Source organism: Pelodiscus sinensis, chromosome 4 (genome assembly GCF_049634645.1).
Source record: "Pelodiscus sinensis isolate JC-2024 chromosome 4, ASM4963464v1, whole genome shotgun sequence".
NCBI classification, from domain to species: Eukaryota; Metazoa; Chordata; order Testudines; family Trionychidae; genus Pelodiscus; species Pelodiscus sinensis.
Genome location: NC_134714.1, coordinates 41,265,885 through 41,280,215, shown reverse-complemented (window position 1 = coordinate 41,280,215; position 14,331 = coordinate 41,265,885). Strand labels below are relative to the sequence as shown.

Below are 14,331 nucleotides of genomic sequence, written 5' to 3'. Positions count from 1 at the left end.
GGATGTAATGCTCATAATAACGCATAGGCCGAGCATATACATAAGTTGGGTGACTCTGAAAAGGAGGCAGCATGTAGCATGGTGTTAGCACTGATCCCAGATAAAATGAACAGCATGTGCAAGAGGCACAAAAACTATATGGAACTGGGCATAAATTGTCAGGAGCTGGAATTAAGATGAAATTCCCCTCCACAGGATAGTATTATAGAACTGGCAGAAGTACTGGGACTTTGTGCTTTTGTCTAAAGGAACCTGCATCAGACACTGTGTGAGACAGGACATCTCCAATTGGACATCTGTTCTGCACCAGCCTAGCCAGGAGGCAGGAAGCTGGACTGGATGGATGGAAAATCTATCCTGGTATGGTAATTCTTATGTTGTTCCTTTTGAATGATCCAGGTGCTCTAATCAGCAAAATCTTTGTAAGATTAGTGAGAGCATTGGAACATCTTTCAGAAATGCTAAATTGCAGGAAGAACAAGGGCTGTGTAAAATCCAGCCTCTGCGGTACAATATTGATCTTGATTGTAAAGTACCCTTTGCTTTAGGGCGTCTAATACAAAGCTAAGGTAAAACCGTAGCTCCATTGAATTTGAAAACCCTCACTGTCTTCATTGAACCCAGGAGTTCGCTCCTTTTTCACGATTCTTTGGTCATCTTTAATCTCTTCTCCTCTAGCCACTGCAGTAAATCCTGCACGTGAGAACCCTGATATGTCTTTGGAAGAGGAGGATTGTTCAAGGAGAATCTGCCATTTACTACAGCAAAGTGTATGAACATCATTGCAGGCTTTGGTGGAAAAACATCTGATTGTTGACCAAAAATCAGCTATTAAACCTAAGGCTGGCTTGTCAACTTCTGTTTCAGTAGCTAAACTAGGAACCTGGCAACATGAGCCCCAAAATGCCATGTAGCCATCTAGCATTTCCCCCAACAACTTGTCGGAGGAAACTGGCCTTTGAACTGTGTTTGGATCTGGCTATGAGTAAGTACAAGGTAGCACAGTTGTCTTTTATATTTTGCATTGGGTCAAGTGCACTCTAATGGTGTACTACTTACAGTCCATTGATAATCTAATACAGTAACCAAATCTTCAAACATCTGTTAATAGGTAGAGGGTGTGTATGTATGTTTGACAAATAGATCCCTGAGTGATAGCAAGGCTATAAAGTCTGTCTCTCTCTAGGGGTCCCATCAGGAGCCACGGGAGCGATTAATGAACAGCAGCAGGGCCCAGCAAGACACGTCTGTGCATTTCTCCAAGGCTGTGTCTAATTATATGGGGCATGGACTCACTTCTAAACATTTGACATGGAAGAAGAAAGTAGCATTGTGTTTTTGAGAGAAAATATTAACTTGAAAAAGAACCACATGTCTTACTCCTGTGTAGGTGTCACTCCTGCTGGTATTTATAAGCTGCTCTTTGATGTGTTTCGCCCAGGACTACACTGGTAATTATGCAGTATGTATTCAGGGAGCATGATTCTACACCAGGCCTCTCTCTAGGTATATAATTTCCACTGGTTATTGATGACCTTGTAACTCACAAATGGCAGAGTGCAGCAGAGCCCTGAGTGAGTTATGAAAGGCCATCAATAACCAGTGGAAATAATGTACCCAGACTCAGCCCAAATTATATTCTGTTAAATGCAACACCCATTTCTAGTCTGCATTGATGGGACTTTTAAAAAGTTCAGGAGTAAACATGGTCTGCTGGCTGCAGCTATGTCCCATCTGTAGGAAAGGCAAGATGGGGAGAGATTTAGGAGCGGAAAAACATGGGCTACATCTGCAATTGGGGCTGTGGGGAGAGAGACAGGATAAGAATGAATAGTGTGGCAAATGCCCTAGCAAGGACAGAAGCGTGCACATGAAAGACTGGCCTGAGATATTTACTTTTATTTTATGACTTGCTTTTTACTTGGCATGATCCAAATCCAGGACTATGTGTGTTCCCCTGGTGATGGTAGTTGACATCCTTCCTTCTAGCATCTAATATGGGCCAAGGAGCTGTGTGTATGACATTGCCTTGGCTGATAGTGATGCCATCGGCATTTGCCAGGGAAATGCAGAATTCTGAAGGGGGGGTTTGGCAGGTGAGCAAAGGAGGATCTAGGTGTCAAATTATGAACAGAGCAGTGGCCTCCTAATAACATAACTGGGTGTTCATTGGCAATGTCCCTGTGTTAGTGGTGCTAGAATACAGTTTTGCTAAAGACAAATCTCTATTTTCTGCTAGCAGTATAGGGCCTACCATACACAGCCAAGCAGTACCAAATTGGATGCAACCAAGGCAATGATGACATAGGCCCCTGCCAGGTTATTACAAAATGTATTTCTAACCTTTAGGCTGGGAAGTAGTGCATCCCTTCAGTAACACAACAGCATTTTCATGGTTATTTCTTTGTGTTTAAAAAAAAGCATGTACATTGGCCTTTAGGCCAAGATGACTGCTTTGGCATGTGTCCAAGAACTGGTAAACTGGAACTGAGGACTCCTGGATTCTGTTCCCAACCTCTGCCCATGGCTCACTTTGCGACCTTGGGGCAAGTTACTGAGTGTAACAATTGCAAAGGCTACTAAAGGATTTGGGCACTTGAGTACTTAAGGCTTCTACGTCACTGTTGAAAATAGGATTTTAATTCCTTAGTTACTTAGGTGCTTTTGAAAACGTATGCCTTAACTTCTACGTTCTTCAGTTCCTCCTCTACAAAATAGAGCTGATATTCACTTCCTATCTGTCTGGATGTTGTGAGACTTGGGAACATACACACTGTGTGCTTCTTTTGGCAGTGCTTACGGTACATACGCATATAGTAGGTATGTGTAAATAGCAGCATGGATCATGTAATAATTGCTGGGTAAGACCACGAGGCATGGCTTAGGTGAGAAAAGATGTGCCTGAAGCATATAGCTATGTACCTGAGTATATACTCTATATCAGGCTTCAGATTTGTGAAGCCTACTGAGGGCCGCACGAGTGAAAACTGATAGCTTTCAAGGCCACCAAAGAAAATGTACTTCTATCAGAAAGTCATAATTATGTATTATTATAGATTATGTTTTAGGTATATTTCATAATTTTTCCAGTCTTGTTTTAATATTATACAATAATTTGATGTGTAAAATTATTTGCCCATATAAAATAATTTAATATACATATACATTTAAGGTACTTTAATTTTTTAAAACAAGTGTAGACCGTGGGTGATCCAATAAAACAGGCTTCTGTGAAAATTTCAGATACTTTGTAAGTTTGAGATTTTGCATAAACATGTAATATTCATGCAATTGCAAAAAATTTACATTTATTGATATAAAATTAATACACATTTTTTATTTGGGAATAAATAAATAAAAACCAAAATGTTAAAAAATATCCCCTTCCACTCCCCCAGAGCCAGGCACTGCCATACCCCCTGTACAGGTTCTGCCCTTCAGGTGAGTGCCCCTAGGTGGCTGGGGGAAGTCTCACAGTCTTTACTTGCCCATCTGTGGTGAGTCAATATCCAAGCAGTGGTCTCTTTATTTACACCCTGCTCCAGGTGTGGTTTTACCAGGGCATTGGGGGGGACCCGGGCCCACCCTCTCCTCTGGGTCCCAGCTCAGGGACCCTAAATAGCAGTCTTCATCTTAAGTTTCAATGTCTACAGCCGCTGTCACGTCCCTGGACCACTTCCCCCGGATGTTGCTCCGTCAAGCCCCTCTCTAAGGTCTTGCGATTGGACCCCCTTATCCAGGTTTGGTCGGGTTGCCCTGGCTTCTTAGCAAGCTTCTAGCCGTAGAACCAGGCTCTGTCCAGTTACAATGCACAGCTCCCACCTGGAGCTATCCAAAGTTCTGAGGTTTTCCCAGTCATCCCTGAGGCTTGCCAGGGTTGAGCTCCAGGAAGGAATTGACTGGCCTTGGCCTAGCAACTCCTTTTATATTGGGCTGCTGCACCCTGATTGGTTACCGCAAGAGCTGCCTTTCTACCCAGCTCGGAGGACCTCTCTGCTGCTCCTGCTGCTGGCCAGGGTGCTGAAAGGCCTCCAGCAGGAAGGTTGGCTTTGTTCAGCCCATCATACCCCCGTTCTAACCCAATCCCCACTAGAGTCCCCTGGTCTAACCCAGTGCCTCCCCCTTCCCCAGAGCCAGGCACTCCCAGCTCCCCCCAACCTAATGCCTGGGTCCCAGAGTTGCCGCTGCCGCCACACATTTGTTCCTCAGGTGCTGGGGTGGTGTGAGCACAGTGGCCAGCTGTGAGTAGGAGCTTGATGCCTGTGCAGAGCAGCTGGCCAGCTGTGAGCACGTGCTGGAGTGCCTAGCACAGAGTGGCCTGGCCAGTCATGAGCAGTCACTGCGGTGCTGTGTGCAGAGCGGCTGGTTGGCTGGCTATGATTTGCACTCGGCCATGTGCTCCAAGTGGCCAGCAGGCTGCACATTATTCTTTTATAAAAATGTAGTGGTGGGCTGCAAAAAATGTCGATCGGTCCACATGTGGCCCCCCAGAGGCCTCTTTGACATGACTGCTCTACATGGTTCTCTACTTGCCCAAGTCATGCTTCCCCATCTATGTTGCTGTTTTTAGCGGTGCAGTGTACTGCTTCTTCCTTGCTGGTGGTTCATTTCCCTGCCACAGGGAAAGATTTTGGTAGCGGGGAAAGGCCCTGTTGGCTCCCTGCTTCTGGAGCCTTTCCTACCACAGAGAGAGGCTCTAGCAGTGAAGAAAGATTCTGCCAACTCTCCATGGCTGTAGCCTTTCCCAGAAGCAGGAAGAGGCTCTGGCAGAGGAGAGGTAGCAGGGAAATGCTGTGCTTCCCCAGCAAGAGTCTTTCACTGACTCACATAGTTATACATGGCCATGTGGCTGCAACCTGCTTTTTGCCGCGATGTGTAACTATACATACACTGCACCACGCTCCTAGTGTGTGTAGTGCCAAATCTTGTGGATCATTTTGAAAGGCAACAGTAATTGATAAAGCACCCTGAGATCCTGGAGTGAAAGGCTACCGAAATGTGAGGTCTTATTCCTACACTTGTGGCATGTAATGGGACTCAAGTGAGTCTACTCTCTTCCAGCTGCACCCAGTTGAGGCCCGTAATTCCGGTATTTAGGACTCTTCCTCATCTTGTAATAAAGGGTTTCTGCATCAGAGACAGACCGTGTACAAACAAGTTATGGCTGACCTTTAAACCAAACAAATTTGCATGTATCCACATGAAGAGATAGCAGACAAGCCTCTGGCTTGAGGGAGAAGAAAGGCAAAGATAAATATCAGAACAGCAGGAATAAAGAACATAGCCTTGCAATATGGAACAGAGAGGAAAAAAGCCCCCCTCAATTTGTTTTGTCAATATGTCTGACATGTTTGTTGCCAGACTTTTTGTAGCAGGAGTATCTACTGCATGGAATGTAGGAAAGAGACATTGCTGTGTTTTATTTATAGAATATTGTTATGTCGTGGGGAGTTTCACAGCATAGGAAGAAATCAGTGGAAAGGCAGAGAGCTGGAGTAGGTGCAAGTGTCCATTTTATTGCATAGCACAGAACTCCCCAGAACAAGCCCAGACTAGCTGGGCTGACCGCAGTGACCTACTCAGTTACCATAACAACAAGATCTATATCTACAACCCAATATACAACATATTCCTCCCCCCTTAATAAAAATGTCCCTTTAAGAAAACAAAAACTAACTATGAAATGAGGGTAGAACGCCTCAAGTTCCCAGCTAACCCTGGGGATTATTTTGCCCCATCTGTGAGTTAATCTCAACTAAAGGTCCAGCCGTTGAGGAGGCCTCCTTTCTCTCGGTGGATTACGGCGGACATCCGGCGTTCTCGCACCCGAAGATGTTATGGGTGCAGGCCTGACACTGGGCTGGGAACTTGAAGTGGGAACAGGTGAGGCTGTTGGATCAGCCTGCTCAGGGAGGAGGTTATTGTTTGCCACTGGTGGTGATGGAGGAGGAGAGTCAGGAGCAGGTGATTCTTGACATGGTAGCTCACCAGCAGTGGGAAGGACAGGCAACTCAACTGGAGATGTGCCTTGGGGGCAGGAATAACCTGTCAATAGCTGATCTACATGCCGCCGCCAGATGAGATCTTTCGCAGTCCGGACAGTATAGGAAACAGGTCCTGTTTGAGCAATAATAGTGGCAGGGACCCATTTAGCTCCAGGAACATAGTTCCGAGCCAAAACTGTCTGTCCAGGACTAAAGGTTCGGTCTTTTGCTCTGGATGCACGCCTGATGACTTGACCTTCCTGCTGACATTGCACAATTTGTCGTGGTTCTGAAGGTTTCAGCAAATCAAAGCATGTGCGTAGCTGACGTCCCATCATTAGAAAAGCCGGGGACACTTTGGTTGTAGCGTGAGGAGTTTTTCTGTAGGATAGTAAGAAGGTGTCCAGACTCTTTTGTATGAGTGAATGTTCTCTAACCGATTTCAAAGCTTGTTTCATTGTCTGGACAAACCTTTCAGCCAATCCATTTGTGGCCGGGTGATAAGGTGCTGAAGTGATGTGATGGATCCCGTTTGCTTTCATAAAATTTCCAAACTCCTGAGACACAAACTGTGGACCGTTGTCACTCACAAGTTGTTCAGGAATACCCAAATGACAGAAGATTCCCCGTAATTTTTGGATAGTACTCTCAGCAGTAGTGGAAGACATTATACAGACTTCTGGCCATTTGGAATGAGCATCTACCACCACCAAAAACATGCTACCCTCAAATGGGCCAGCAAAATCAACAAGAATACGTTGCCATGGTTTTTCAGGCCAGTCCCATGAGTGCAGAGGTGCCAATTGAGGTTCATTCCTCACACCCTGGCAAGAAATACAAGCTCTTGCCTTCTCTTCAATGTCACTGTCCAAACCAGGCCACCAAAAATAGCTTCGTGCAATTTCTTTCATGCGCACCATTCCACAGTGACCTGAATGCAGTTGCTCTAACATCTGTTGTCTCAGTATTTTTGGAATAATGACACGCATTCCCCACAACAAGCACCCCGAATGGGTTGATAACTCCATTCTCCTGGACATGTAAGGGACAAGGTCAGATGAGACCTGAGAGTTCCATAGAGATGTTCCACGCATCACTAGTTCCATTACTTGGGAGAGTATTGGGTCAACACGAGTTGCTCTCTTAACTTGTGCAGCAGTGATGGGCCTGTTCTCTACCTGCTCAAAGTAAAAGATTTCCTTCTGGCCACTATCTTGATGTTTGACTGGCAAAGGCAGCCTAGAGAGACCATCTGAATTGTCATGTAGAGTGGCTTTCCGATATCTGATCTCATATGTGTGTCCTGAAAGCCACAATGCCCATCGTTGCATACGACTAGCAGCCATTGGTGGAATACCTGAGTGTGGACCAAAAATTGCCGTCAGAGGTCGATGGTCAGTGAGAAGTGTAAACTTCCGTCCAAACAGGTACTGGTGAAATTTCCGAATTCCAAAAACGATTCCCAATGCTTCACGTTCAATTTGCGCATAGTTAGTTTCAGCTGTGCTTAAGGTGCGTGAAGCAAAAGCAATTGGTTTCTCCTCTCCTGAGGGCATAACATGTGACAAGACCACTCCCACTCCATATGGGGAGGCATCACAAGCCAACTGTAAAGGTAAGGATGGATCAAAATGCGTCAGGACCTCTGCATTTAGCAATGCACATTTAGCCTTGTTAAATGCAACATCACAGGCGTCAGTCCACTTCCAGACCTTGTTCTGGCCAAGGAGCTCGTGAAGTGGTTTTAATAGTGTGGCTAGCTGTGAAATAAACCTTCCATAATAGTTCAATAGTCCTAGAAATGAGCGAAGTTGACTAACATTTTGAGGGGGTGGAGCTTCCACAATAGCCTTAACTTTTGAAGGGGACTTATGAAGACCAGTAGCATCAATGATGTGTCCCAAATATTCGACAGAGGGCTGAAAGGATGCACACTTATCTTTATGGACTCGTAGGCCATACTCTTCCAGTCTTTGTAGGGTAGCCTCTAAGTTCTTAAGGTGATCCTCCTCATTCCCACCCGTGACCAGGATGTCGTCAAGATAGCACTGAACTCCTGGCAAGCCACACAAGATCTGGTCCATAGCTCTCTGGAACAAGGCTGGGGCAGAAGTTATTCCGAAGGGTAAGCGACAGTAACGATAAAGCCCTTTATGAGTCACAATAGTCAACAGCTCTTGGGATTCCTCCTCAACTTGCATCTGTAAATATGCTTGACTCAGATCAATCTTGCTGAACCTTTGTCCCCCAGCCAGGCCCGCAAAGATGTCATCGATGCGAGGAAGGGGGTATTGTTCTGCACATAAAACAGGGTTAACAGTGACCTTAAAATCCCCACAAATCTGAATAGAACCATCTTTCTTCAATATTGGAACTATTGGAGTTGCCCATGGACTATGGGTAACTGGTATTAGGACTCCATTTTTGACTAGGCGCTCCAGGTCTGCTTCAACTTTTGGTCTGATAGCATATGGCACAGTTCTGGCCTTCAGATATTTTGGTTGGCTATCAGGTTTAATGTTCAGTTTCACGGTGATTCCCCTCATACTTCCCAGATCCTCTCCAAAAACAGCAGCATGTCTCCTTAATATATCAGTCAGACCTGTTTCTTCTTTAGTCATCCAGTGCACTTCTGCCCAGTCCAGTGGGATCTTCCTAAGCCATGATCTCCCCATTAAGGCTGGGTAATGGCCTTTCACCACAAACAGTGGTAATTCTGCAGTCCGTCCATTTAGTTCCACCTTAACATCAGTAGTGCCCAATAGGGATACTGCTTCTCCTGTATATGTCTTCAGAATGATCTTTGTTGCCTTAAGTGGAAGATGCTTCAACTTTTCCTTATACACCGAGTCTGAGACCAATGAAACTGCTGCACCAGTGTCCACTTCCATGCGTACCGGTTTGCCATCCAACAGTGGGGTTACCCAGTATTCATGGGAGCCCCCTTTCAAAGACAAAACACAGCATGGTGCTTCTTCTTCAGACAAGGTGTCACTTTGATCATCAGGCATCTGCTCGATGGTATGCAGATTTTCCTTTTTGTTCCGCCAGGCCACAGGCCTCTTTTTCTTTTGTTTGCAGGCACGCTCAATGTGTCCTTTTCTTTCACACTGTCGACACACTAGGTTCTTACACCAGCATTCTGATGCATGGTGACCTGTCTTACCACAGCGGTAACATTCCTGGCTCCCCACTGTTTTGTGTGTAGGTTCTTGGGACATTTTATGCACCCCAGGGGGTGCACTAAGGTATTGTGCCTCCTGTGTGGCCAGTTCCATGGAGACCACAATATCAATGGCCTTCTGTAGGGTGAGCTGAGCTTCTGTTAACAGACGCCTCCGTATAGCTTCACTGTGCAGGCCACACACTAACCTGTCACGTATGGCATCATTTAACATCTCCTTAAATTCACAGTGTTCAGCAAGCTTTTTCAAATTGGCTACAAATTGTACAATTGTTTCACTTTCTTTTTGGTCTCTGCTATGGAACCTGTACCTTTCTGCAGTTACCAGTGGTTTTGGAGCATAATGTGACCCCAGGATTTCCACAACGTCACTGTAAGATTTGGTCTCTGGCTTAACAGGGAGCAGCAAACTGCGTAGCAGAGAATAGGTCTTAGCCCCTACAACACTTAAAAATATTGGCACCTTCTTCTCTTCTTTAATGTCATTTGCAATAACAAAAAGTTCAAAACGCTCAGTATATACGTGCCATTGCTCTACAGTCTCCTCAAAAGGTCCCAGTGGCCCTGTAAGTGTAGCCATGGCTGCTGCACTTCCCCCTTTTTTTTTTACTTTTCCAGTCTCTGGGCTCCTTGATCTTAGTTTCAGTTTGCACAGGGTAGCAGTCAGTTCTTACCCCCACCTTCCAGAACAGCCAGAAAGAGTTTGTTTTCTTACATTGACTTCTACTTCTTTTGTTGCTGGAGGCAGCACAGGTATCCCATCCTCGTCGCCACTTGTTATGTCGTGGGGAGTTTCACAGCATAGGAAGAAATCAGTGGAAAGGCAGAGAGCTGGAGTAGGTGCAAGTGTCCATTTTATTGCATAGCATAGAACTCCCCAGAACAAGCCCAGACTAGCTGGGCTGACCCCAGTGACCTACTCAGTTACCATAACAACAAGATCTATATCTACAACCCAATATACAACAAATATAAATGTAGTTATTGTGGCTTTTAAATAATACCACCTAAAAGTGTCCAGAACACTTCCAAGATCTCTGCTGTACTGATTTGTACACCTATAACAGAAATACAGCTGCTGCCCTCCTTAGGAAGGCAATGTCTGAAATTCATCTGGAAGCTCTTGGGAACTGCTGTGGTGCTTTGGCCAAGGACTGTGTGCAGTGAGGTCATTGTGTCTCCTCAGTCCCTTTAAATCGCCACCGGAGCACCACATCACATACTCCGTGTGGCCTGCAGCATGGACAACTGCCTTCCCTGGCCTTGCCCCTTCTGCCAAAGGCCCTGCCTCTTCCAGAAGCCAGCTATCCCCCTCCCCCTCCACCCTCTCCGCCGAAGGGCCTGCTGAGACTGTCGGCTGCCCTGGTGGCACAATTTTTGATCAGAGGACTGCCTGAACTGACACATGGACAGCTGGTCCAGTGGGACTTTGATTCCCCAGAAGGGAAAAGCTCTTCAGTGACCAGACCAGAGAGCTGTAGCAAAAAGGGGAAAGGCCAAGACATGAAGAGGAAATACTGTGACTCCTAGAGAGAGAGAGGGGCTGTAGTATGAGTGGCAGAAAGAAAGGAATGTGCAGCGCTAATCCCCAGATGCACCACAGCCCCCTTATTACAGTCTCACACTGCGTTCCAGGAGGATTTTTAAGTGGAAGTTGAACAATGAATGTGATTGTGTATGTTGAGGACTCCATTACTCACTTTACGGGGTGCCACAATAGTGTATACATTTGACAAGGGAAAGAGGACGTGTCAACTGAACCTGCAGAAAGGTTTAACAAAACTATGTAGTTACTCTATTATTGCTGTGAAAAGTGCTAGAATATCTTTAATTGTAAAAGGTTATGATCTTGGTGTTTGAAGTTGTCTGAAAGACTGAACCTTGAACTACACAGAGCCTATCACTGCCTGTATTCATGCTTCCTTTGCATAAACTTATTTACTCAGTTGTGTAATAAATGGCATTTGTTGTTCCTCTAACTTCCAATGGTGTACCTCTAATCTCTAGTCCAAATGACCAGGACCATATCCAAAATCAGACCATTACAAAAGAAGGCAAATAGAAAAACAACTTCCAGACAGTTATTTGTCATTTCCCTCAAAGGCAAATCAGGTGAAATTATGAACAGCAAATCATCCTGGTCTGAGGTCCAGGACACGCTGTGTTCAGTATTGGACCAATAAAATGTTCAAGATGGGCTCCCTCTGGCAAACCAGCGAGGCTGTGGGTCAGTGGAGAGCTAGAATTCTAGGCTTTTCAGTGATACATGTAGCATTTGTATCTTGCTGTAATGGTTGTGATTGAGCTGGTTTATAAATAAGGCCCTACTTGAATCAGAGGATGATTGGCAAATAATTGCATTGAGTTGTGGACAAGACAGGGAAAATTGCAGGAAAGTAATAATGGGCCTTATTAATTGTCATAATTTAGAAAAGCCAGAGAAGTCCTATTTGTTTAAGGAAAAAACTGCTGAAACAATATAAACACTCTAATATTATGTTATGCCTGCTAATTTTTTGATAACCAAACATTTTGCTGTAACTATATTGCAGTTATTAATGCCTGGTACTGACCGTGGAAGCCAGCCGCTCAGGGCTGGCAGCAGGAACCCCGGCAGCTGGTGGCCCCATGCATTGTGGGGCTCCCACTCTCTTCAACTTGGCTGACAAAACTGTGGTGGAAATCTAGTATTGGCAGGATCTACAATTTCTGCAATATCACAAATTAAGGAGGGGCCTTTCTTATAAAATGTTAAGGCTAAAAGGGGGACCATTATGGTCTACTCTGACCTGCATAACACAGCCTAAGAATTTCACCCTGTAATTACTGCAGAACTTCTGACTGAGCTACCTCATATTTCAGTGTTACAGAGAAACTATTTCATAGAATCATGGAACTGGATAGTCATCTAAAGCAATCCTCCAGTCCATCTATTGAGAAGCTTTAAACATTGTAATAGCTGTATCTAGTTCTACAAGTGGAGGGCTATAGAAAATGTATTGTAGTGACTGATCTCTCCATCATCCCCAAGCTCACTCCTGAATCCTTGGTTTGTCTGCTTTGTCTGTTTAGATTGTAAGTTCCTCCAAGCCTAGAGTCTGTGTTTGTACAGAGCCCCCACAATCCTTACCCTGCTATCATACAAGTAATTATGAATACAAGTTTCTATGTTAATCCTGCCCTTCAAGTTTCAACACAGTACCTCTGTTTTAATCTCTGCGAAGGCAAATTCTCTTTTAATTCAAGTGGTTGAGGCCTATGCTTTAAGAGTAGAGGTCGTGACTTTGATTTCACAGTGATTGTACATGTGGCTGTACTTTGTTTTTTTTATGCAGTCCTGAACTCCTAGGCTTTATGAAAAATGGACCCTGTGAACAGACCAAAATGTAGTACTTTACGTATGAGAACATAAGAACAGCCTTACTGGGTCAGACCAAAGGTCCATCTAGCCCAGTAGCCTGTCTGCTGACAGTGGCCAGCATCAGGTGCCCCAGAGAGGGTGGTCCGAAGACAATGATCAGCGATTTGTCTCCTGCCATCCTTCTCCAGTCTCTGACAAACAGAGGCCAGGGACACCATTTCTGTCCCCTGGCTAATAGCCTTTTATGGACTTAACCTCCATGAAATAAGTCTGCGTGTAGCTAGAAACACATTTTTTAAATGACTAGACACAATGCATTTTAATGTCTAATTTCACATATATGCAAAATCACATTTGAATCTTATGTTGAAACAGGCATTCATGGCAGTCTCTCTTTTGGGTTCTCCTAAAAATACAGTGATCAGATGTCCGGTTTTCGACCAAACACCCAGTTGGAAAGGGGCCCTCCCCAGCCTATTGAAAATGAGTGAATGAGGGGGTGGAGTGTGCAGGAGAGGGCCATGGAGAAGGGGCAGGGGAAGGGTGTTCTGTTAGAAAGTTGGCTAACCTACCCAAAAAGGGGCAGACAAGAAAATTCAGTGCCAACTACTAAGTTGGTGTACCAATATGGCTGAAAACTGAAATGCTCCAAATTCAGGAAATTCAAAGTTACTGTTCCCATAGCACTGTTAACGCAACCTCCTTCTCCATACAGTGTACATACTAACTCATAACTGTGACAGCATCCGCAACAAAACCTTATATCTCTGCACAGGGCCCAAGTAACAGTTGCAGAGGAAGCTGTCTGTGAGTCTGTAATTCATGACTTTTATACATCTTTATTATATACATATGCTTGGCAAATTCTTTTTTTTAATAATATGAATGGATAATATTGTTTGCTTTAAGCTTTTTTTCAAAAAGATTACCAATTTAAATGTTCATAGTTGCAGGGAGCTCTTGGGCGTAGGAGACAATCAAGGGGATTAGACAGAAATTATTTAATGTAAGAAGACACTGAGCTTCAAAAAAATTAAAGCTTTCTAACCTATAAAAATGTCAGCATCACATGTCAAAACACACAAGGTAAATATCCTTAAATCACACTCTAATAAGTTCTCCAGCAGCGTTTTTCTTTGACTGTCTGCAAATTTTGATAATTATTAATGGAAACTTTTTTGGTTTCTGTGTGTAGTGAAATTGATGTTTACTGCTGTTTATGGGTAAAATATCTAATCCTTCCCAGCCTACATATTTCAGCATCCTATATGGCATTTCTTGTACCTGTGAGCTCTTTATCTGCTGCTTTTCCATTTCCTTGATATTTGAGTACGTTTTTGAAACGGTCTGGAGAACAAAGAAATAGCAAAAGACAAGAAGCTGAGCCTCCACCCCACAATATGTACTTTTTGCATAGAGCAATTCATCCACCATCCGGTTCTTATTTCCATTACATTAGATGGCATTTGTACATGGAACTTAGCAGGTATAGGTTCAATAGCTGGTTTTGGCTATCCCTGCGAGATCTTGCACTAAATCTCTCTAAGCATCTATTCCCTAGTTCTAAAATGGGGATGATACTTTCACAAGCGGGTGATGAGAACAAATTCACTAGTGTGTGGAGGGTCTTGAATGCTACAGTGATAGGGCTATATAAGTTGCAGTAGTCTCTTCTGAACTTAATATTTATGACTATCCAATGCAGATCTAAATTCTGAGATTTGGAGCAATTGTGATATTTTTGCCAGCATAAAGAGGGATGGAATTAAATAGGAACCTTTTGATGGTATATAGGAGAGTGG

At 44.3% G+C, this 14,331-nt stretch overlaps 1 protein-coding gene and 1 long non-coding RNA gene across 10 annotated transcripts in view; both read left to right on the top strand.

Moving 5' to 3' along the window:
- Positions 1–14,331, top strand: part of NRXN3 (neurexin 3) — a 1,564,511-nt gene that overhangs the window by 36,578 nt on the left and 1,513,602 nt on the right. The gene's annotated exons all lie outside the window — the stretch shown is intronic.
- Positions 248–3,201, top strand: LOC142828971 (uncharacterized). The gene is made up of 3 exons (XR_012903160.1): positions 248–360; positions 679–985; positions 1,187–3,201. It is a non-coding gene; the product is annotated as an uncharacterized LOC142828971 (long non-coding RNA).